Below are 25096 nucleotides of genomic sequence, written 5' to 3'. Positions count from 1 at the left end.
TCTATTAATTAAATAAATCTTTATTTATTTAATTAATTCATTTATCCTCTTCTAGCTTTATTTCTTATTTAAATAAATACATTTATTTATTTAAATTATCCTTTTTCCTAAATTAAATAAATATCTTATTTATTTAATTGATCTCACTTCTTCTATTAATTAAATAAATATTTATTTATTTAATTAATTAATTAACCTTTTCTACCCATGACACATGTCATTCATCTCTTAATTCATACACTACCTACCCCTTTCATTATTTTATTATTTATTTTACCTACCCTCTAATCATAGCCGACCTCCTTTTACACCTCTCAATCTTATCCCTCCATTTCATATTGTGTCTTCTATATAAGGAGATGCTTCCTTCATTATCAAACCCTAATCAATCATTCTAAGCATTCATCTTAAGGACTTGACTACACTACGATCCTACTTGCAACCACATTCCGTTCTTTGTTGAGCTCTTGTGTACATAAAATCTGAGAGCAAATATATCAAGCAAGATCAATGGAGATAGGAAGAATGGAGATCCAAACCCTATTGGACATGTGATGGTATAATCTTTGTGATTTCATTTGATTTGCATTGTCTTAGGTAATCTTCATATGTTATGGTGGATCTTTGTTGTTGTTAGGCTAGGGTTTTGTGGTTGAATTCGTTTAGCCTTTCAATATCGTTATTATTGTTATCCATTTTCACCATATACATTTTGGCACGCCCGGTGGGACTCTTGTCCCTTTTGCATTTAACATTTTGTTGCAGATTTTGTATTTTGAAGTTGCAGATCTGACATTTTCGACAACATTTTGATATTTTCGCGTCTGCGTACTTTCGGATCGCGTTTTTGACTTTCTGGCACGTCTGGGACATTTGGAACCGCGTCTGTGTTATCGACAGTATTTTATTTTCCAGGTTCTGGAAACCGTGTTTGTGTTATGAAGTCGCGTCTATGGTGTTTTTAGATTCGTCTATGTCCATAAGTCGCGTCTGGGTTTTCAAGCCGCGTCTGTGTCTCACAGAACCGCGTCTGCGTCACAAAGTCGCATCTGTGTTGAAGGTAATCGCATCTGTGTGTCTCGGTTTCAAATTTTTTTTGGGTTTATTGATTTGATTTTGGGTTTTGCATTTAAGGTTTCAAATCTAGTTTATCTTGCGCTAACATTTTCAGATCTAGCTAACGAAATTGGTGCAGCTTGTCTTGAAAGCAAAATCATTTTTGTTGAAGGCCCCTATTTTAAACATTCAAAACATTCAAGACCAAACAACAAAACATTGTGTCTTTTGTGTCTTCAAGTGTATGCAAAAACATTTTTACATCGAACAACACACTTTTTATTGGAGTCATTTTGGAGTCTAGACACTTGCAAACATTGGGTCTTCATCAACACTGTGTCCTCTTATCACGAAAAACAGACAAACAGTCAGATTTGGTCACAACAAAATGACTTCACAGATTAGAAAAAATTGCACAAATTTTGCAAAAACGCCTCTGTGTCTGACATAATAACGTCTGTATTGTATAACTGCATCTGTGAAGGGCAAAAACGCGTCTATGTTTCTAGAATCAATAGTGCGCTTTGCAAAAAAATCTCAGAAGTGCGTCTGTGTTAAATAGAACCACGTCTATGTCAGGAAATCACGTCTGTGAAGTATACAGGCGCGTCTGTGTTCAGAATTGAAAAACTTTTACAATCTAGCAAACAAACACAGTTAGTTTCAGAATTCTTGAGCTTCCTAGGTCATTTCTCCAGGTTTCATTTAGCATTCAACCTGTCTTTGGGTCTCACATAGTCCATCATTGCTTCACATTTCACATTACAGTCACATTTGTCTAAACTTGAGTCAAAAGGTCACTTGCTTGTCGTCACTATACTTTGTCAACACACTACATACAACAACACTTTGCTAAGTGGTCCCTCATCAAGGTCTATCACCTTTGGGTCTCATTTGGTCTTACTTAGAGTCAAGGTCAACTTACCTCATCAAGAGAAACTATCCTCTCTTTGGAAATCACACCTACTCTACTACATACATACTTGGTCTTACACTTTGGACATTGCAAGTACACTTCAGATTCATTTACATTCCATCCAACCCTTGGTCTTCCATACTCTTTCCATTTTCATCTAGTCTCACACATCTCGATCACTACCTAGTTCATGGTTGAAACCCGTCTTCAAAAATCTAGGAGAGAAACTAAAGAGGCTCAAGGGTCTGCAAACATGAGTGTCTATGAGTATGACAATGATGTCTTTTTCAATACTAATCATAACACATTACCTAACATGGATGCCTATAGAAACATTCCAAATGTTGAGAACATGGACACTACAAACAACAATGATACACACAATGACAATATGGACAACTTTTCTGTACATTCAGCAGATGTGGAAGAATCCATTATGAATCCCAATTTCAATCGATTGGTTGAGGAAATAATGAGGAGGGATAGACAATACTTCTTACAAATGATGGCACAAAGTGGAGCCAAGATCCCTCATGATTTCGACATGTCTCAAATAATGGAACATAGACCTTTGCAACAAACTCACTCCAACATGGATCAAAGAAGGCCTAATAGTGGAGGCAATAGAGGACCACATATGGTACCTGAATCACCATCATCTTTGTTTCAAAAACTAGAGGTCCCACATACACATGGTCAAGCATATGATACTCACCTTCGCAGACCATTATGGAAGTCTTATGCAGAGAAATATGCTGAATCACATATCAACGCTAAGGATCAACCACCAAAGCAATTGGATATTCAAAGGCATGCTCAAAATTTGGACACAAGGAAACCCCGTGTCAAATTTGGGGGCAACACATTAGAACATGACATGCCTATAGAGTATGGTATACATGCACAAAATAGATATGGTGTTCCTCAACATGAATCTATACCAAGTGGTCCATATACGCAACATCACTATAGACCTCCTCCATATGAACATGTGTATGATCAATATCATCCATATATGTAACATGCTCCTCCTCCAATTGGTGCTTCAAGCATGGGGTATGGTCCAAGAAGTCGATCTCCACCTAAGAGCAATTTGGAGCAACAAATCAGGGACTTACAAAAGAAAATGGAGGACATAAATACACCAAAGCCAACATACACAATGAGAGACATATGTCCTTATCCATTTGACAAGAGCATTCCAATGCCTCCTTTTCCTACACACTTTGTGACGCCTAAATTTGATAAGTATAGAGGAAAAGGGGATCCTAAAGCACACATAAGACAGTTTTTCACAGCTTGCATTGAGGTAGCAACATAAGAGACATATTTGATGAGATTATTCCCACAAAGCTTAGGTGATCAAGCTATGGAATGGTTCTCCCAACTTCCACCTGGCATTAAGTCATGGAGTGACCTAGCAGAGACATTTATCCAACATTTCTCCTACAACATAGAGAAAAACATATCAGTCACTACTTTGTGCAACACCAAGCAAAAAGAGGGAGAGTCTTTTGCATCATTTTTACAAAGATGGAGAAATCTAGCCAGCAGATGCTCTTGTGAAATTCCACAAAAACAAATGGTAGAGATGTTCACCCAAAACGTTAACAAAGACATTGGCTATGATCTAAGGGAAGCTTGTTTGTCCACCTTCAAGGACGTCATTGAAAAAGGCTTAGTGACAGAAAAAGTCTTAATTGAACAAGGAGTCATTAAGATATTCAAGGAAAACAAAGATGACTTTAAAGGAAAAGACAAGACAAGATTTTGGAATAAAAACAAGAACACAGTCAATGATGGTGTTGTTGATGCCAACACAGTGTGACCCAAACTCATTTTTTCTGGATCAAGTTCTACAAACAATCAAGTGAATACTCAAACAACTTCCAGATCACGGAGGAAGTACACTCCATTGGGAGAACCACTTGAGTCAGTCTTCAAGAAGTTAGTGGCAAACAAGGTAATCACAGTTCCAGATTTTCCTCCATATGAACCAAAGGTTAAACCAAATTGGTGGAACGATGATGAGTATTGTGAATTTCATAAGAGCAAGGGTCATAAGACAGGAAATTGTCATCGACTGAAAAACATCATACAAGATCTCATTGATAGAGGTGACATTGAGATTGAGGGACATTCCTCCAATTAAGAACATGAGATGTTTAAAGAACCATTCCCAAAACATGACAAGGGAAAAGCTAAAGCCACAGATGATCAAACCAACTATACCAAAGCATCCTACAACTATGATTCAACTATCAATCACATTTTGATGGACAATTACGTCTCTACCATTATCATCAAGGACAAAAACCCTGAGAATTCTACCCGGAGACCCAAGATTGTCCTATAAGGTGTTGGATCTTCTTCCGAACCTACCTCTAAATGTAATGTCACAACCCGTCGAGGTAAATTTACTTTGCAAGGTGCTCCAGCCAAAAACACCGCTTCTTCATCAACTAAACCTGAGTATGACCTTGTAGAACAGTTAGGGAAGACACCCGCGCTCATCTCCATCCTTGAGCTTTTATGAATATCTCCCGCACATAAAGCTATTCTTGACAAAATCTTGAGAGACACTGTCGTTCCTACTAATCTGAACGTGGACCAGTTTCAATCCATGGTGGGATATCTTTCCATTCCACACTCCCTTACATTCACAGAAGCTGATGACACCTCCGTAAGTCAGCCACATAATGCACCAGTACACATTGAAGACTTCATACACAAACATTGAATAAAACGAGTCCTGATAGATGGAGGAGCTAGTCTAAACATTTGTACATTGAGCATGATTAAACAATTGGGATATTTTGATAAAGTTGTGAATTCTACAAATCAAATCACCATCAAGGCATATGATGATGAAGAGCATTCGTCCAAGGGCACAGTCACCTTACCTCTCAGAGTTGGGCTAGTTATGAAGGACGTGGTTTGTCAAGTCCTAGATCTAGATCTCACTTATAACATATTGCTAGGATGCCCTTAGATTCATGAAATGAGGGTAGTCCCATCTACATATCACCAATGCATTAAGTTTCCTCACAATAGAGTAGAGGTAATAGTTAACGGTGATCCTAATCCGTTCATATATTGCAATAACCTGAGATCAAAAACTGAGACCATCATTCCCAGTAATCGTGAAGCTGTTCCTTCCTCGACATACATTGATCCTGAGTCATTAAAACCTTTGACATCAAAACAAGGTGAGCTTAAAGGCAAGTTTCAGGACAAGGGCATGGGGGAATACACTTTAAATCAGACCATGTACTTACAACAAGTCATGAGTTCCCCAAAAGAATATGGAAGACCACATCCTAACAAGCAAGTATCCATCATGGTACTCAAATGGGACCCTACTACCTTTCAAAGATGGGGCGAATTGGAAGAGGAAGACTTACACAAAATGTTTTACAAAGACATTGAAGATGACACACAAGATCACATCAGTCTACCATGTGAGAAATATGGCAAAGGCTTCAAGATTCTACAAAAATTCGGGTATGATGGAAAAAGCCCTATGGGGTTACGAAAGGAAGGCATCATTGAACCTTTACAACCTGAATTGACATTCAAAAAGGAACGCTCGAAGGGACTTGGTTTCTTGACTTCCAAGGTCCACACTCAAAGAATAGAAGAAGCCTTACAAATCAAAGCTACCAAAATTCAACAAGAGGGTCGCTATTCCACAAACTCCAACGAATGGGAATGGGGTTCAGATAAATCCTCCAGTGACTATGAGCTCACCGAGACATTCAGAGAGCTAGATGAACCCACAGAAGAAGAGGAATTTTACAAAAAGTTCAAAGTTGGTCAAGAAACAACCCATGAGGATTCCACACAGTCCTTGTCTCAAGGTCCCAGGTTGAAATCACATAGGATGAGAACACCTGTCCCAGAATGCGCTACTAGTGATGATAATTTGGATTCGTTCGCGATCGAGACTGATGAGGAGAGTGCCATCGATGACATTGATAATTACCTTGACATACCCGAATATAAATACATCTTCACTCTTAGCCTCGCTACCTTCAAAGACATTAAAGACCTTCCCCTTGTTCACCATCAATTCATTGACTGGGATCATGAAGGACCTGCACAGTTTGACACATTCCAAAATGATGAAGCTTTTATTGACTATCTTGGCATACGAGATGATCTTCCCCCTGGGGACCATAAAGCAAGATACACTATAGAACTCAACAACATGGCATATTTTGGTGAGGGTGTCGGACCTTCCAGTCGCAAAAATGTGAAAATAAGAACAAACCAAGGGTTTTATGGCAAAAACCACACTGTGGCACTGTCTGACCCCAAAAAAGTAAAAAGAAAGGATGTATCTGAAGGCGAAAACCTCTTTGAGGCACCCGAAGATGGAAGGCTTGACAATCTCCCAGCATCATGTGAGAAAAAGTCATCCATGTTGGTAGAAGAGACTATCAAAACAAACATTGGTACAGAAGAGGTTCCACACAACATATTCCTCGCTCAATCGTTGATGGAGTCAGAAAGGTCAAAATTCATAAGTTTCTTCAAAGAACGACAAATAAACTTTGCATGGTCATATGCTGATATGCCTGGATTAGATCCGGATTTGGTAATGCATCATTTGACAGTTAAATCGGGGGCAAAACTAGTGAAATAGAAATTAAGAAAGATGCATCCACAAGTGGCATTACTAGTCAAAGAAGAACTTGAGAAATTATTGGATGTCGGATTCATACGCCTAATTGATTATTTTGAATGGATCTCCAACTTAGTGCCTGTCAGTAAACCAGATCGTAGCATCAAAATATGTATAGATTTTAGAGACATCAACAAAGCTTGTCCAAAGGATGACTTCCCATTACCAAATATTGACTTGATTGTTGATATCACAACAGGTCATGAAATGTTATCGTTGATGGATGGATTCTCTGGTTATAATCAAATAAAGATCGCACCTGAGGATCAACACAAAACATCATTCACTTGTCCTTGGGGAACTTTCTGCTGGAATGTCATGCCCTTCAGGCTAAAAAATGCAGGTGCTACATATCAAAGAGCCATGACTACTATCTTTCATGATCTCATGCACGTAAACGTGGAATATTATGTTGACGACCTCTTGGGAAAATTAATAGACAAAAATACACATTTGGACATACTTTCAGTCGTCTTTGATCAGTTGGAAAAATACAAAGTAAGATTAAACCCCAAGAAATGTGTCTTTGGAGTAATCTCCGAGAAACTCCTAGGATTCATTGTATCCAAAAGAGGAATCGAAGTTGATCCAACAAAAGTCAAAGCTATCTTGGAGATGCAACCACCAAGAAATATCAGTCAACTTTGGTCTTTACAAGGTAGACTCCAGTCCATACGAAGATTCATAGCGCAACTTGCAGATAAGTGTAATCCTTTTCAGCACCTGCTACATAAAAACATCAAATTCAAATGGGATGATAACTGTCAACAGGCTTTCCAGACGCTCAAAGATTATCTTCGGAATCTGCCAGTTCTGATGCCACCAGTTCCAGATCAGCCTATGTTACTATACATATCAGCTACTCCAACAGCACCGGGGGCACTCTTAGCACAACAAATTGCTGAGAGCAAAGAAAAAGCAGTATACTATATCAGTCGCACATTGGTGGGATATGAGCTAAACTACACACCAATTGAGCATGCATGTCTCGCTGTGGTCTTTGCTTCACAGAAATTATGACATTACATGCTCACTCATAAGACTAAGTTGGTTGCAAGGATCGATCCATTGAAATACCTTCTCAATAAAGCAACACTTATTAGGCGACTAGCCAAATGGGTAATGATCCTGAGTGAATTCGACATCGAGTATGTGGACAGAAAAGCGATAAAAGGACAAGCCATCGTAGATCAATTAGTAGATGCCCCCATGATAGATGATGTTCCTCTGAGTTCAGAATTTCCAGATGAATCCATTTTAACAATGTCACATGCGAAGCCATGGCAACTGTACTTCGATGGCTCATACACACAGCATGGGACAAGAGCTGGCATCCTCTTTATAACTCTTCAAGGGGATTCTATACCAAAATCATACCGCTTATCATTTCCTTGCACTAACAATATAGTGGAATATGAGGCATTAACAACTGGATTACGGATTGCAGTTCAATGGAAGATCTAGGAACTTCGTGTTTTTGGGGACTCTCAACTTGTAATCTGTTAAGCAACTGATGATTACCAAACAAAAGATGAAAAATTAATGCCTTACAAACAAATGGTGGATGACTTGAAACAACACTTCACAAAGATAGATTTTGAACAGATACCAAGAGAGCAGAATCGCGCCGCAGATGCCATGGCTACAATTGCATCACTGATTGATCTACCTCCAAATGAGACCCACTATGAGTTCTTGGTGGATAACCTTTTGGTTCCTTCATATGAAATCATTCCTACTGAGATGATATGTGTTGTCGGTCCTGAGTCCCAGTTATATGGTTCCATTTTCACATACCTTCGTGATAATACCCTACCTCCTGATCTATCAAATAACCAATGTCGCACTTTCATTTGCCAATCCTCTCGATATGTCATTTTAGCTGATATCCTATACCGACGAGGTCTAGATGGCACTCTTCTTAGATGTTTAGAAAGCGACGAAGCTCAGATTGCGTTACGTGAAGTACATGAAGGGATATGTGGTCCACATGCTAGTGGTCCTACTTTGGCCAAGAAACTCATCGGGACTGGATATTACTGGCCCAATATGGAAAAGGACTCATATCAGTTTATCAAGAAATGTAAGCAATGTCAAATTCATGGAGACCTCATACATGCGCCAGCACAAGAACTTCAACCAATTGCGTCTCCTTGGCCCTTTTGTTAGTGGGGACTCGATCTCATAGGTAAGATTCACCCTCCTTCTTCCAATGGTCATAAATTCATTATCACTGCCATAGAGTATTTCACAAAATGGATTAAAGCCGTGCCTCTCACACAAGTCACTGGAAAACAGATTGCTATGTTCATCCTCAACTATATCATTTGTCGATACGGTATTCCTGTTTCCATTATCACTGATAATGGGTGTCCCTTCAAAAATCAGGATGTTCATGAACTCTGTGACCGCTTCCATATTTCCCATCATTTCTCCACGCCATATTATCCCGAAGGAAATGGTAAAGCTGAGGCGTCTAATAAGACAATCCTTAAAATCCTAAAAAAGACAGTCGACGATGCTGGCCGTAATTGGCATATCCAACTTAATCTTTCACTTTGGGCCTACCGCACAAGTGTCCACACACCTACAGGAGCTACACCCTATTCACTTATCTATGGCACTGAAGCCATCTTGCCTATTGAGGTCGAGCTACCCTCTTTACGGGTCTCTTTGCAAAACATCATCAATGATGAAGACTATAGGGTCTCTCGCTTACAAGAACTGGAACTACTGGATGAACGAAGACAAACTACTTTTAATCATCTCAAGGCTTACCAACAACGAATGAGTCGCAGCTACAATCACAAGGTCAAGCCTCGCACATTTGAGGTAGGTGATTTGGTTCTCAGAGAAAACCCCAAAAATCAGCAAGACAGAGAGAAGAAGGGCAAGTTCGAACCAAACTGGGTTGGTCCTTACATCATCACAACAGCATATGGATCTGGGGCATATCAACTCTCAACTACAGAAGGTGAACCTTTGGAGGATCCTATCAATAGGATGCACCTTCGCAGGTTCTACACATAGCTCTTTGGAATATCCTAATTCAAAAATACAAAAAAAAATTAAAAAAATTCAAAAATACAAAAAAAAATTATTAAAAAAAAAAAACATTGAAAAATCAAAAAAAGTAAAGAGAAATAATTTCGTCCAACGATGAAAACCACTTTTGTGGCGCCCTGGGCAAGTACCATGGTGAAAATTGGGTCACCAGCGCCATGCGTAGAGACATTGCTCCTCCCTCCTTCAGGATTCACTTTCATCCTTTCACTTTGCACACACTCACAATCTATTCGTTCATAATAAACTTACCCATTCCCATCATGGCTTGTTATTGATCTACCCAAGATTGGTTAGCCATTCATAATAAACCTCCCCTTCCATCCATAATAAATCAGATCCTATCTGTGGCTAAGGCAAATCCTACGTCTAGTAATGGGTGTGGAACTGAGAACATCACATGTTTCGAGGAGTACAGTTTCTTCCAACTTCCTTCAGTCTATCCGTGCACAATCCACAATAAAGCAACATTTGCATCATAGATCCACAATAAAGTTTCATCTTCTCCATAATAAAGTATCAGTTTCATAGATTCAGTAAGTTTTAGATGAGACACAGCAACAACAATGGTCTTCAACAAATCAAATCTTTCAACAGACTTAGACAACATATGGTTCAGTGCTATCTATCCTTTTGTGAACGAAAACATTGTGACCACAATCAAATAAGACTTATACAAGTGACAAGAGACATTAAACTTGAGGGCTACAGTGGATGTTGGTGTCGAGTCTTGGTTTTCTTTTGATTTCATCTTTTTTGGTGACATGTCTTTTAGCTTTTCGAGGATGTCTCTGACTAGAGATTCTATCTCCAGGATGTCTTTGACTAGAAAGGCGAGGATGGGGTATCGTCACCTATTTGTATTTGCTGTTTGTGGATTTTCTCTTAGTAATGCTATGACTTGTCCAAGGATATGAGGACACTGTGAGTCTAGTATGAGCTGGGACATTCCTTATTTGCGACTGTCTTATCTCCATGCAAACAGGTACAATGACTTTCTGGGTCGAACATATGCCTTGATTGTCATAACCTACTTGCCATAATAAAGCTCAATGATGATAACGCACAAGAAGCTCTTTCACTTTCATATCTTCTGTCTTCCATCCCCCTTTCTTGATTGACTTCCATCGTCCTTCTTGAGTCCGCATAGCCTACTATCACATGACTGAGTATAATGACACACCAAAAATATTTGCATTTCATGTAGTTGTACCTGCATTACCACATATAAGCATTTCATACATACATATAGATATCACAACTACATCACATCCTGCACACAACACCTGTTAGCACAATTTACATTTGCATTATCATATTCATCTGCATTACATACATTCACATTTTCATCATGCATACACATATAGAACATAAAAGAAAAAATATATTGCGTTGCATCATATACATATTTGCATCCAGATCATAAGCATCACGTAAAACATACATCATGAAACATCTCATCACATAGGTACACATGCATATAGCTGCCGCAAAGATGAATCCTCTCATATATATATATATATATATATATATATATATATATATATATATATATATATATATAAAGTGTCATGATACAATGATGTCAAAAAATCATATGGCTGCAATCACCTGAAGGTGTCTACATTATCATACAAAAATGATACAATACTGATACATAGGGAGCCCTCTACGGCTATGATGAACTCCCTCCCTCGGAGCTGCCTGGCCTCGACAGAATCTGAGCCCCCGAAGGCCCCGCCGCCAGTGCTCTAACCTGCCAATCCGTGGCTACGAAGTGATCATGTCGTACAAGTGTACAAAACTGCGTCCGTGACCTCTGCCCCTGAAATGTATCGGTCTCGTCACTAGCAGATGCTCATAAGCCCACACCTGTAACAATGTCACCCCGCAGCCCAATCCCACTGACCCGTGGTACACAAAATGATACAACTCATAGTACAGGTGTGCTAGCACACACGGTCCCCAAGCATATCTGGTGTGTTGTGTCACCAGTGTCTCCAATGCACCTCCCCAGCCCATAGCCAACCCTCGTGTCACTCTATTAGGACACAAGAACCCACTGATCGCTCCTCCTATCACTGATGGCAGCGCTAATCCTATAGCAGTCATGGTGTCCTAAGCCACATGTCCAGCCCTCATCTCCAATCCTGGGTCATGGAACACTCGTCTCAAGGCCTCCTTGTCGCCATCTCGATCGTAGGGAATCAGCTCCCCATCGATCGGTATCCTCAAGATCCTGTATATATCCTCCAGGGTGACTGTCATCTCACCCATCGGCAAATGAAATGTACAAGTCTCAGAGTGCCACCTCTCCGCCAGTATAGTCAGCAGTCCCATGTTCGCTCGAAACTTAGGCACATATAAAATATGTCTCAATCCCATAGCCTCAATCATAGCTCAGTCCTCAAAGGTCAGCTCAGGTCGCAACCTCTGAGTCGATGGGAATCTCTCCTGTGACTCCAGCATAGGCAAATACTCCTGTAGTCAAGCAAATCAATCATGTCAGTCATCGTGGCATTCAATGTTCATCACAAAATGCTACTGTATATGGTGAAAATGGATAACAACAACAATGATATTGAAAGGCTAAATGAATTCAACCACAAAACCCTAGCCTAACAACAACAAAGATTCACCATAACATATGAAGATTACCTAAGACAATGCAAATAAAATGAAATCACAAAGATTATACCATCACATGTCTAATAGGGTTTGGATCTCCATTCTTCCTATCTCCATTGATCTTGCTTGATATATTTGCTCTCAGATTTTATGTGCACAAGAGCTCAACAAAGAACTGAAATGTGGTTGCAAGTAGGATCGCCTATGCCAAATAGTCAATTGATCAAGTAGTTAGGTCATTAGGATGATTGATTAGGGTTTGGTAATGAAGGAAGTATCTCCTTATATAGAAGACACAATATGAAATGGAGGGATAAGATTGAGAGGTGTAAAAGGAGGTCGGCTATGATTAGAGGGTAGGTAAAAGAAATAATAAAACAATGAAAGGGGTAGGTAGTGTATGAATTAAGAGATGAATGACATGTGTCATGGGTAGAAAAGGTTAATGACTTAATTAAATAAATAAAGATTTATTTAATTAATAGAAGAAGTGGGATCAATTAAATAAATAAAATATTTATTTAATTTAGGAAAAGGATAATTTAAATAAATAAATGTATTTATTTAAATGAGAAATAAGGCTAGAAGAGGATAAATGAATTAATTAAATAAATAAAGATTTATTTAATTAATAGAAGAATTAAGCTTAGATAATTAAATAAATAAAATATTTATTTAATTAGACTGGACAATTTCGGGTGTCTACATTTTGCCCCTCTTTGAGACAATGCGGCTTGTCGCGTTGTTTCAAAGAAGATAATATGAACTGATACAGAGTTGCCCCAAGATGGGAATGATATGCCCCCTTGAGAGATTGGATGAAAAAATGTCTGAAAAGATCACAGACATTCTCTCGATAAGAAAGACGGGCTAGAAAGGACTGACCGGATAGGATAGAGTGACAGAGTCACGGGATAATGAAGACTGACACAGGAGAATAGGGCTAGGGTAGTCTATAAGATAGACCATGAGGGGAAAATATGCTCATTATCATCCACACATCCAAGAGATCAGAGTGCAGAGCAAGATAGAGCAACAGCAGTCAGCAACGATGGCAATGGTTCACAGATTCGACCACGTTCACCGATTCCAGAGGCCAGCAGAGGTAGGAGAGCCGATAAGTACCACAAAACCTCCTCGTACTTTGCTGCATTTATTGTTGTCATTAATGCATGCTAGGTAATGTAATAAATGCGCTTAGAATAGGGTCCAAAATATGTCAAAAATGTGTAGGTGCATCTATGTTGGTGCCAGGCGCGTCTATGCTCGTGAGGCATGTCTATGTTTGTGCCAGGCGCGTCTATGATGAAAAACACGTCTGTGTCGAATGCGGCCGCGTCTATGATGTGTAAGCGCGTCTATGCCAAGAAGGCACGTCTATGTCACCTAGGTGCGCCTGTGTAGAGCATAGGCACGTCTGTGTAAAACAGACACGTTTATGCAGTATTCAAGCGCGTTTATGTCAAAAAAAATGTGAATTTGTGTCTTCTAGGTCAAATCGGCAGTTCTATGATGAACATACGCTGTCAATTGGATAAGCTGTTGAGAGGATACACTCAAGCAGGTCCTCTAGGGAAGACTAGAATAGATCAAGGCACTTTGTGATGAACAACGAGTATCAAGATATAGTACTTTGTGATGAACAGGGAGTACCAAAATATGAGCAGCACTTTGTGATGAACAGTGAGTGCAAATGTGAGCAGCACTTTGTGATGAATAGGGAGTGTCAAACACGTAGTACTTTGTGATGAACAGGGAGTACCACTAAGATAGAAGCAACACTTTGTGATGAACAGTGAGTGTCACTAGGATAGAATACCATATGCACTTAGATAAAAAGTAGCATTTTGTGATGAACAGTGAATGCCACTATGACTAACATGATTGATTTGCCTGACTGCAGGAGTATTTGCCTATGTTGGAGTCACGAGAGAGATTCCCATCGACTCAGAGGTTGCGACCTGAGTTGACAGCCAAGGACCGAGCTGCGATTGAGGCTATGAGTCTGAGACATATTCTGTATGTGCCTAAGTTTCGGGCGAACATGGGATTGTTGATTGCACTGGCGGAGAGGTGGCACTCCGAGACTTGTATGTTCCATTTGCCGATGGGTGAGATGACAATCACCCTAGAGGATGTATACAGGATCCTAAGGATACCGATTGATGGGGAGTTGATTCCCTATGATCAAGATGGAGACAGGGAGGCCCTGAGATGAGTGTTCCGAGACCCAGGACTGGAGATGAGGGCAGGACATGTGGCTTGGGACACCATGATAGCTACAGGATTAGCGTTGCCGCAGTGATAGGAGGAGCGATCAGTGGGTTATTGTGTCCTGATAGAGTGACATGAGGGTTGGTTGTGGGCTGGGGAGGTGCATTGAAGACACTGGTGACACAACACACCAGATATGCGTGGGGACCGTGTGTGCTAGCACACCTGTATTACGAGCTACATCAGTTTGTGTACCACGGGTTAGTGGGATTGGGCTACGAGGTCACATTGTTATAGGTGTGGGCCTATGAGCATCTGCCAGTGACGAGACCAATACATTTTAGGGGCAGAGGTCACAGACGCAGTTTCGTACACTTGTACGACATGATCACTTCATAGCCACGGATTGGCAGGTTAGAGCACTAGCAGCAGGTGATTGATGACATTGATCAGGCTGTTACATAGTTAGTAGAGATGATGCCCCTACCCTGGGACATGTGGCCAGAGATCGACGATGTCGGCATGGATGCCGAGTACACAGCATACTGGGTTGAGCATCCATTCCCATGCCTGACGGATCCAGGGGAGCTATTAGATGGATATGGTGGTGGGGATGGTGATGATGATGGAGATGATGGGGGAAGAGGCTGACGAAGGAGGAGGGGGGCAGTTGGAGAGAGGAGGGTTGCACCGTGGAGGGAGGGTGGAGAGGACAGGCAGGCTCAGGTGGTGAGAGGTCGCACTGGATTACCGCTATAGGTGCCAGCAGCACAGGGTCCTAGATAGGTGTAGGTACAGGGATAGGTACAAAGACAGATACAGGGACAGGTACTAGTACAGGAACCAGTACAGGCACATGCACAGGGGCAGGCACCCGTACAGGGGGAGCCACAAGGGGCTAAGGCAGAGGAGGATGAGCTGACTGAGTTGAGGGAGATCTGCTAGGGATAGGCAGATGAGATCTAGGACCTAGAGAGAGAGAGGGATAGGCTCAGGAGGTGGCTCAGAGATACTGAGCGGGAGCGGGACCAGGCCATTCAACGCTATATAGAGGCTGAGACAACACTGAGGGCTAGGAGGCAGGCGACACAGGACATAGGGGCTGGATATGCCTACATCCTGCGGGCAGAGGAGGAGATTGCCTACTAGCGGGATCTCTATTATGGTGCAGTGCTAGCGGATCAGCGGGCGAGGAGCTTCCATAGACCATCGTGGACAATGACAGTTACAGGAGGGAGCTGGAGGAGACAGGCATCAAGTGGTGGGGTTATGGGTCCTCCACCACCACCAGATAGAGGGGATAGGAGGGATGATCCTGGGGCGGGTCCTTGAGGGGCTCAGATTCTGTCGAGGCCAGGCGGCTTTGAGGGAGGGAGTTCATCATAGCCGTAGAGGGCTCCCTATGTATCAGTATTGTATCATTTTTGTATGATGATGTAGACACCTTCGGGTGATTGTAGCCATATGATTTTGACATCTTTGTATCATGACACTTTATATATATATGAGATGATTCTTCTTTGCGGCAGCTATATGCATGTGTACCTATGTGATGAGATGTTCTTATGTGATGCTTATGAAATGGATGCAAATATGTATATGATGCAATGCAATATATATTTTTTGTTCTTTTATGTTTTATATGTGTATGCCAATGCAAATGTGAATGTATGTAATGTAGATGAATATGATAATGCAAATGATTATTTATATGATGAGGATGTAATATGTGCTAATATGTGTTGTGTGCAGGATGTGATGCAGTTGTGATATCTATATGTATGTATGAAATGCTTATATGTGGTAATGCAGGTGCAACTACATGAAATGCAAATGTTTTTGGTGTGTCATTATACTCAGTCATGTGATAGTAGGCTAAGCGGACTCAAAAAAGACAATGGAAGTCAATCAAAAAAGGGGGATGAAAGATAGAAGATATGAAAGTGAAAGAGCTTCTTGTGCGTTATCATCATTGAGCTTTATTATGGCAAGTAGGTTATGACAATCGAAGCATATGTTCGACCTAGAAAGTCATTGTACCCGTTTGCATGGAGAGAAGACAGTTTCAAACAAGGAATGCCCTAGTTCATACTAGACTCTTAGTGTCCTCATATCCTTGGACAAGTCATAGCATTACTAAGAGACAATCCACAAACAACAAATAAAAATAGGTGACGATACCCCATCCTCGCCTTTCTAGTCAAAGACATCTTGGAGATAAAATCTCTAGTCAGAGACATCCTAGAAAAAGCTAAAAGACATGTCACCAAGAAGAAATAATCAAAAGAAAATCAAGACTCGACACCAACATCCACTGTAGTCCTCAATTTTTAGTGTCTCTTGTCATTTGTATAAGTCGTATTTGATTGTGGTCACAATGTTTACTTTCACAGAAAGGATAGATAGCACTGAACCATATGTTGTCTGAGTCTGTTGAAAGATTTGATTTGTTGAAGCCCATTGTTGCTGCTGTGTCTCATCTGAAACTAACCAAATCCATGAAACTGATACTTTATTGCGGAGAAGATGAAAATTTATTGCGGATCTATGATGTAAATGTTGCTTTATTGCAGATTGTGCACGGATAGCGTGAAGGAAGCTGGAAGAAACTGTACTCCTCGAAACATGTGATGTTCTCAGTTCCACACCCATCACTAGACGTAGGATTTGCCTTAGCCACAAATAGGATTTGATTTATTATGGATGGAAAGGAGTGAAAAGGAGGTTTATTATGAATGGCTAACCAATCTTGGGTAGATCAATAACAAGCCATGATGGGAATGTGTAAGTTTTATTATGAACGAATAGGTTATGAGTGTGTGCAAAGTGAAAGGATGAAAGTGAATCCTGAAGGAGGGAGGAGCAATGTCTCTACGCATGGTACTGGTGACCCAGTTTTCACCATGGTACTTGCCCAGGGCGCCACCTAAGTGGTTTTCACCGTTGGGCAAAATTATTTCTCTTCACTTTTTTCGATTTTTCAATGTTTTTTTTTTTTTTTTTTTTTGGCATTTTTAAATTTTTTGAAATTTTTGATTTTTTTGTATTTTTGAAATTAGGATATTCCGAAGAGCTATGTGTAGAACCTATGAAGGTGCATGTTGTTGATAGGATCCTCCAAAGGTTCACCTTTTGTAGTTGAGAGTTGATATGCCCCAGATCCATATGCTGCTGTAATGATGTAAGGACCAAGCCAATTTGGTTCGAATTTGCCCCCCTTCTCTCTGTCTTGCTGATTTTTAGGATTTTCTCTGAGAACCAAATCACCTACCTCAAATGTGTGAGGCTTGACTTGATGATTGTAGCTGCATTATTCCTTGACTGAATGATGTGTAGCTTGAGTGTCTATCTTCCTTGATAAAGGAACTGAGATAGAATTACTAGTGTGTGGACTACATAGGACCATATGCGTGCCACCTAAAGAAGTTTGGGCATCCTTAGTAAAAAAGTCCTTCGAGGAAGCTCCATTAAAGGTCCATGATGTATCACCAGAAGGAAAAGGATGTGTGGAACAAGTGGATGAGTTATGAAGGCTTATGATTGTGAAAAGAAGTGAAAGTAGGATAGCATGATAGAGACTTAGGATCAACAAGTATGCATTTTGACTTAAAATTGTAGAACTTTTGCCCCTAGTTATTTTGATATTAGGGGAGATCAACTCTTTCTCTTTTTGCTTCATAGGATTTTTACCCTTGACTTTGATTTTTGCAGAGTCCAGTAGCTTTTGATTTTGATTTGGACTGAAGGACTTTTCTTTATTTTTGACTTTTAGATTTTTCTTTTCAAAGCTTGATTTGTGATCCCCAATGAGTGAGGGCTTTTGTGATTCCTGTTGATCCAAGTCTGGAAGTGGAGTGGAAATGGAATGAGCGGATGAAATGGTAAGGCTATGTGAGTTCTCAAGAGGGCTGGCGATATGCTCAATAGATTCTTCGCTGGAACCACTCTTAGGACTATTGATATGAAGAGTTGCTTGCACCACTAGAGGAGATTTGCATTTAGACTTAGTAGCCACAACACTAGGTGGTTCACACCCAATTCCTTGGCTTTACAAATTGTTTGTAGTTTGTTCTTATCGACTGAATATCTTAGGAGATAGTGGGAGTTGATCAACATGAAAGATATACTCACCACATCCCATGTCTTTAAACTTGAAGTTTTCTTTGTGCTCTGCTTGTTTTGATGTAGAAGCTTTCAAGGATTCTGGATCCACATATGTTGATGAAGGAATAGCTTCTCGATTGACTGGGATTGTTATTTCTGATCTAGGTCATAGATTGTTGCAATATATGAATGGATTTGGGTCATCTTTGACGGTCACTTCAACTCCATTGTGAGGAAACTTAATGCATCAATGATATGTAGATGGGACTGCACTCATTTCATGAATCCAAGGACGTCCTAGCAATATGTTGTATGTGAGATCAAGATCAAGTACTTGACAAACCACATCCTTTGTAACTGGCCCAACTCTGAGAGGCAAGGTGACTGTGCCTTTGGATGAACGCTCTTCATCATCATATGCCTTGATGGTAATTTTGTTTGTAGAATTCATAGCTTTATCGGAATATCCCAATTGTTTAATAGTGCTCAATGTACAAATGTTTAGACCCGCTCCTCCATCTATCAGGACTCATTTGATTCGATGTTTGTGTATGAAGGCTTCAATGTGTAAAGGTGCATTATGTGGCTAGCTCACGGAGGCATCGTCAGCTTCTGTGAATGTAAGGGAGTGTGGAATGGATAGGTATCCCAACATGGCTTGAAACTGGTCCACGTTTAGATCGGTAGGGACGATAGTTTCTCTCAAGATTTTGTCAAGAATGGATTTATGTGTGGGGGATATGCGTAGGAGCTCAAGAATGGAGATGAGCATGGGTGTCTTCCCTAACTGTTCTACAAGGTCATACTCAGGCTTGGTTGATGAGGAAGCAGTGTTTTTGGTTGGAGCACCTTGCAAAGTGAATTTATCTTGACGGGTTGTAACATGACATTCAGAGGTTTGTTCGGAAGAAGATCCAATACCTTTTAGGACAATCTTGGGTCTCCAGGTAGAATTCTCAAGGTTTTTATCCTTGATGATAATGGTAGAGATGTAATTGTCCATCGAAATGTGATTGATAGTTGAATCATAGTTGTAGGATGCTCTGGTATAATTGGTTTGATCCTCTATGGCTTTAGCTTTTCCCTTGTCATGCTTTGGGAATGGTTCCTTAAACATCTCATGTTCTTAATTGGATGAGTGTCCCTCAATCTCAATGTCACCTCTATCAATGAGATCTTGTATGATGTTCTTCAGTCGATGACAATTTCCTGTCTTATGACCCTTGCTCTTATTAAATTCACAATACTCATCATCATTCCACCAATTTGGTTTAACCTTTGGTTCATATGGAGGAAAATCTGGAACTGTGATTACCTTGTTTGCCACTAGCTTTTTGAAAATTGACTCAAGTGGTTCTCCCAATGGGGTGTACTTCCTTCATGATCTAGAAGTTGTTTGAGTATTCACTTGATTGTTTGCAGAACTTGATCCCGAAAAGATGAATTTGGGTCGCACTGTGTTGGCATCAACAACACCATCATTGACTGTGTTCTTGTTTTTATTCCAAAATCTTGGCTTGTCTTTTCCTTTAAAGTCACCTTTGTTTTCCTTGAATATCTTAATAACTCCTTGTTCAATTAGGACCTTCTCTATTGCTAAGCCTTTTTCAATGACATCCTTGAAGGTGGACAAACAAGCTTTCCTTAGATCATAGCCAATGTCTTTGTTAACATTCTGGGTGAACATTTCTACCATTTGTTTTTGTGGAATTTCGCAAGAGCATCTGCTAGCTAGATTCCTCCATCTTTGTAAAAATGATGCAAAAAACTCTCCCTCTTTTTGCTTGGTGTTGCACAAAGTAGTGACTGATATGTTTGTCTCTATGTTGTAGGAGAAATGTTGAATAAATGCCTCTGCTAAGTCACCCCATGACTTAATACTAGGTGGAAGTTGGGAGAACCATTCCATAACTTGATCACCTGGGCTTTGTGGGAATAATCTCATCAAATATGTCTCTTCTGCTGCTACCTCAATGCAAACTGTGAAAAACTATCTTATGTGTGCCTTAGGATCCCCTTTTCCTCTATACTTATCAAACTTAGGTGTCACAAAATGTGTAGGAAATGGAGGCATTGGAATGCTCTTATCAAATGGATAGGGACATATGTCTCTCATTGTGTATGTTGGCTTTGGTGTATTTATGTCCTCCATTTTCTTTTGTAAGTCCCTGATTTGTTGCTCCAAATTGCTCTTAGGTGGAGATCGACTTCTTGGACCATATCCCATGCTTGAAGCACCAATTGGAGGAGGAGCATGTTGCATATATGGATGATATTGATCATACACATGTTCATATGGAGGAGGTCTATAGTGATGTTGTGTATATGGACCACTTGGTATAGATTCATGTTGAGGAACACCATATCTATTTTGTGCATGTATACCATACTCTACAGGCATGTCAGGTTCTAATGTGTTGCCCCCAAATTTGACATGGGGTTTCCTTGTGTCCAAATTTTGAGCATGCCTTTGAATATCCAATTGCTTTGGTTGATCCTTAGCATTGGTATGTGATTGAGCATATCTTTTTGCATAAGACTTCCATAATGGTCTGCGAAGGTGAGTATCATATGCTTGACCATGTGTATGTGGGACCTCTGGTTTTTGAAACAAAGATGATGGTGATTCAGGCACAAGATGTGGTCCTCTATTGCCTCCACTATTAGGCCTCCTTTGATCCATATTGGAGTGAGTTTGTTGCAAAGGTCGATTTTCCATTATTTGAGACATGTCAAAATCATGAGGTATCCTGGCTCCACTTTGTGCCATCATTTGTAAGAAGTATTGTCTATCCCTCCTCATTATTTCCTCAATCAGTCTATTGAAATGGGGATTCATAATGGATTTTTCCACATTTGTTGAATGTACGGAAAAGTAGTCCATATTGTCATTGTGTGTATCATTGTTGTTTGTAGTGTCCATGTTCTCAACATTTGGAATGTTTCTATAAGCATCCATGTCAGGTAATGTGTTATGATCAGTATTGAAAAAGACATCATTGTCATACTCATAGACACTCATGTTTGCGGACTCTTGAGCCTCTTTAGTTTCTCTCCTAGATTTTTGAAGACGGGTTTCAACCATGAACTAGGTATTGACCGAGATGTGTGAGACTACATGAAAATGCAAAAAGTATGGAAGACCAAGAGTTGGATGGAATGTAAATGAATCTGAGGTGTACTTGCAATGTCCAAAGTGTAAGACCAAGTATGTATGTAGTAGAGTAGGTGTGACTTCCAAAGAGAGGATAGTTTCTCTTGATGAGGTAAGTTGACCTTGACTCTAAGTAAGACCAAATGAGACCCAAAGGTGATAGACCTTGATGAGGGACCACTTAGCAAAATGTTGTTGTATGTAGTGTGTTGACAAAGTATAGTGAGGACAAGTAAGTGACCTTTTGACTCAAGTTTAGACAAATGTAAATTTAATGCAATATTTAAAGCAATGATGGACTGTGTGAGACCCAAAGACAGGTTAAATGCTAAATGAAACCCTGGAGAAATAACCTAGGAAGCTAGAGAATTCTGAAACTGACTGTGTTTGTTTGCTGGACTGTAACAATTTTTTTTTCAATTCTGATCACAGATGTGCCTGTATACTTCACAGACATGATTTCCTGACACAGACGTGGCTCGGTTCAACACAGACGCGTTTTTGAGATTTTTGTGCAAATTGTAATGTTGATTCTAGAAATACAAACGCATTTCTGCCCTTCACAGACGTGGTTATACAACACAGACGCTATTGTGTCAGACACAGACACGTTTCTGCAAAATTTGTGCAATTTTTTCCAATCTATGAAGTCATTTTGTTGTGACCAAATCTGACTGTTTGACTGTTTTTCATGACAAGAGGACATAGTGTTGATGAAGACACAATGTTTGCAAGTGTGTAGACTCAAAATGACTCCAAGAAAAGTGTGTTGTTTGATGTAAAAATATTTGGCATACATTTGAAGACACAAAAGACACAACGTTTTGTTGTTTGGTCTTGAATGTTTTGAATGTTTAAAATAAGTCAAGCACAATTCTTATGGCTGGCCAAGACAATAGTTGTTGATCCCACATGGGGTTTTACCCCCGAGGCTACGCTATTTAGGGCGGATACTTAGATGCTTGACCTCACTGGCTCCACCCTCGGCACTCACTTCTTGGGTCAACCAAGCATCAGTCCCCATGAAAACTCCCCGTGGCGAACTTTGTATCTCTACTAAGAACCGTATGTGTGTGGGCCGCTACCAGAGGTCCGACCTCTTGCCCCAACAACTAGAAGGATTTGGGCTTCTAAAACAAAAAGGTGCTAGTAAGGGCATCCGCTCGTGTGGCCATACATGCGGCACTTTCAGCTCTGTAAATACAGAAGGCTCCCAGTCGGTAGAGGTTACGCCCTACAACTGATCAAATAAATTTGATCAAACGGGTTTATGGGGAGACATAGTGTCGGTATGAACTAATCAGCACACGTTATCCATAGTTTTCACCATGAATACAGTTGTTTATAGTGGTTCGGAAGAGGTGGGTTTTCCTCGCTACCACTTGGGTCGTTCTCTTCTCACTAGTAGTCCTAATGACCACACAGGAAGACAGGCCCTCTAAAGATTAAATAAAAAGAGCCTATTGCTCAAGACACAAAAGACAATGATTCAATTTTAGTGCACCAATTGAAGTGTTTGCTAGTCTATGAAAACAAGGCACACAATAAAAATCCAAAAACCCTTGCCAAGGACCTGCAACAAAGAGTTGTTAGTAGTTTGGATTGTTTCAAATAATCACCCCTTCCTGCAAGCACACAAGTTAGGTAAATTTTAAATCCAAAAGACTTTGTGAAAAATAGGGGCCTTCAACAAAATGATTTTGCTTTTAAGACAAGCTGCACCAATTTCGTTAGCTAGATCTGAAAATGTTAGCTCGAAATAAACCAGATCTGAAACCCTAAATGCAAAACCCAAAACTAAATCAATAACTCAAAATTTGAAACTAGTGCACACAGACGCGATTACTCTCGACACAGACGCGACTTCATGACACATACGTGGTTCTGTGAGACACAGACGCGGCTCCAGAACCCAGACGCGACTTTTGAACACAGACGCGCTTAAAAATAGCGCAGACGTGACTGGGGAACACATACGCGATTTCTAGAACCTGCAAAAATAAAATATTGCCGATAACACAGACGCGATTCCAGATGTCGCAGACATGACTGGGGAACACAAACGCAATTTCTAGAACCTGCAAAAATAAAATACTGTCGATAACACAGATGCGATTCCAGATGTCGCAGACATGCCAGAAAATAAAAAACGCGATCTGAAAGTACGCAGACACGGGAATATCAAAATGCTATCGAAAACATCACATTTGCAACTTCAAAACACAAAATCTGCGACAAGGATGTTAAATGCAAAAAGGGACAAGAGTCCCACTGGGCGTGCCAAAATGTATATGTTGAAAATGGATAACAACAACAATGATATTGAAAGGCTAAATGAATTCAACCACAAAACCCTAGCCTAACAACAACAAAGATCTACCATAACATATGAAGATTACCTAAGACAATGCAAATCAAATGAAATCACAAAGATTATACCATCACATGTCCAATAGGGTTTGGATCTACATTCTTCCTATCTCCATTGATCTTGTTTGATATATTTGCTCTCAGATTTTATATGCACAAGAGCTCAACAAAGAACGGAAATGTAGTTGCAAGTAGGATTGCCTATGCCAAATAGTCAATTGATCAAGTAGTTAGGTCATTAGGATGATTGATTAGGGTTTGGTAATGAAGGAAGTATCTCTTTATATAGAAGACACAATATGAAATGGAGGGATAAGATTGAGAGGTGTAAAAGGAGGTCGGCTATGATTAGAGGGTAGGTAAAAGAAATAATAAAATAATGAAAGGGGTAGGTAGTATATGAATTAAGAGATGAATGACATGTGTCATGGGTAGAAAAGGTTAATGACTTAATTAAATAAATAAAGATTTATTTAATTAATAGAAGAAGTGGGATCAATTAAATAAATAAAATATTTATTTAATTTAGGAAAAGGATAATTTAAATAAATAAATGTATTTATTTAAATGAGAAATAAGGCTAGAAGAGGATAAATGAATTAATTAAATAAATAAAGATTTATTTAATTAATAGAAGAATTAAGCTTAGATAATTAAATAAATAAAAGACTGGACAATTTTGGGTGTCTACAACTACTACTTTTTTTTTTTAATCTAAGTGCATATGGTACTCTATCCTTGTGACACTCACTGTTCATCACAAAGTGTTGCTTCTATCCTAGTGACACTCACTGTTCATCACAAAGTGTTGCTATCTATCCTAGTGACACTCACTGTTCATCACAAAGTGTTGCTTCTATCCTAGTGGTACTCCCTGTTCATCACAAAGTACTACGTGTTATGC

This window comes from Cryptomeria japonica, chromosome 9 (genome assembly GCF_030272615.1).
Source record: "Cryptomeria japonica chromosome 9, Sugi_1.0, whole genome shotgun sequence".
In the NCBI taxonomy this organism is placed as follows: Eukaryota; Viridiplantae; Streptophyta; class Pinopsida; order Cupressales; family Cupressaceae; genus Cryptomeria; species Cryptomeria japonica.
This window is presented reverse-complemented; position numbering follows the sequence as displayed.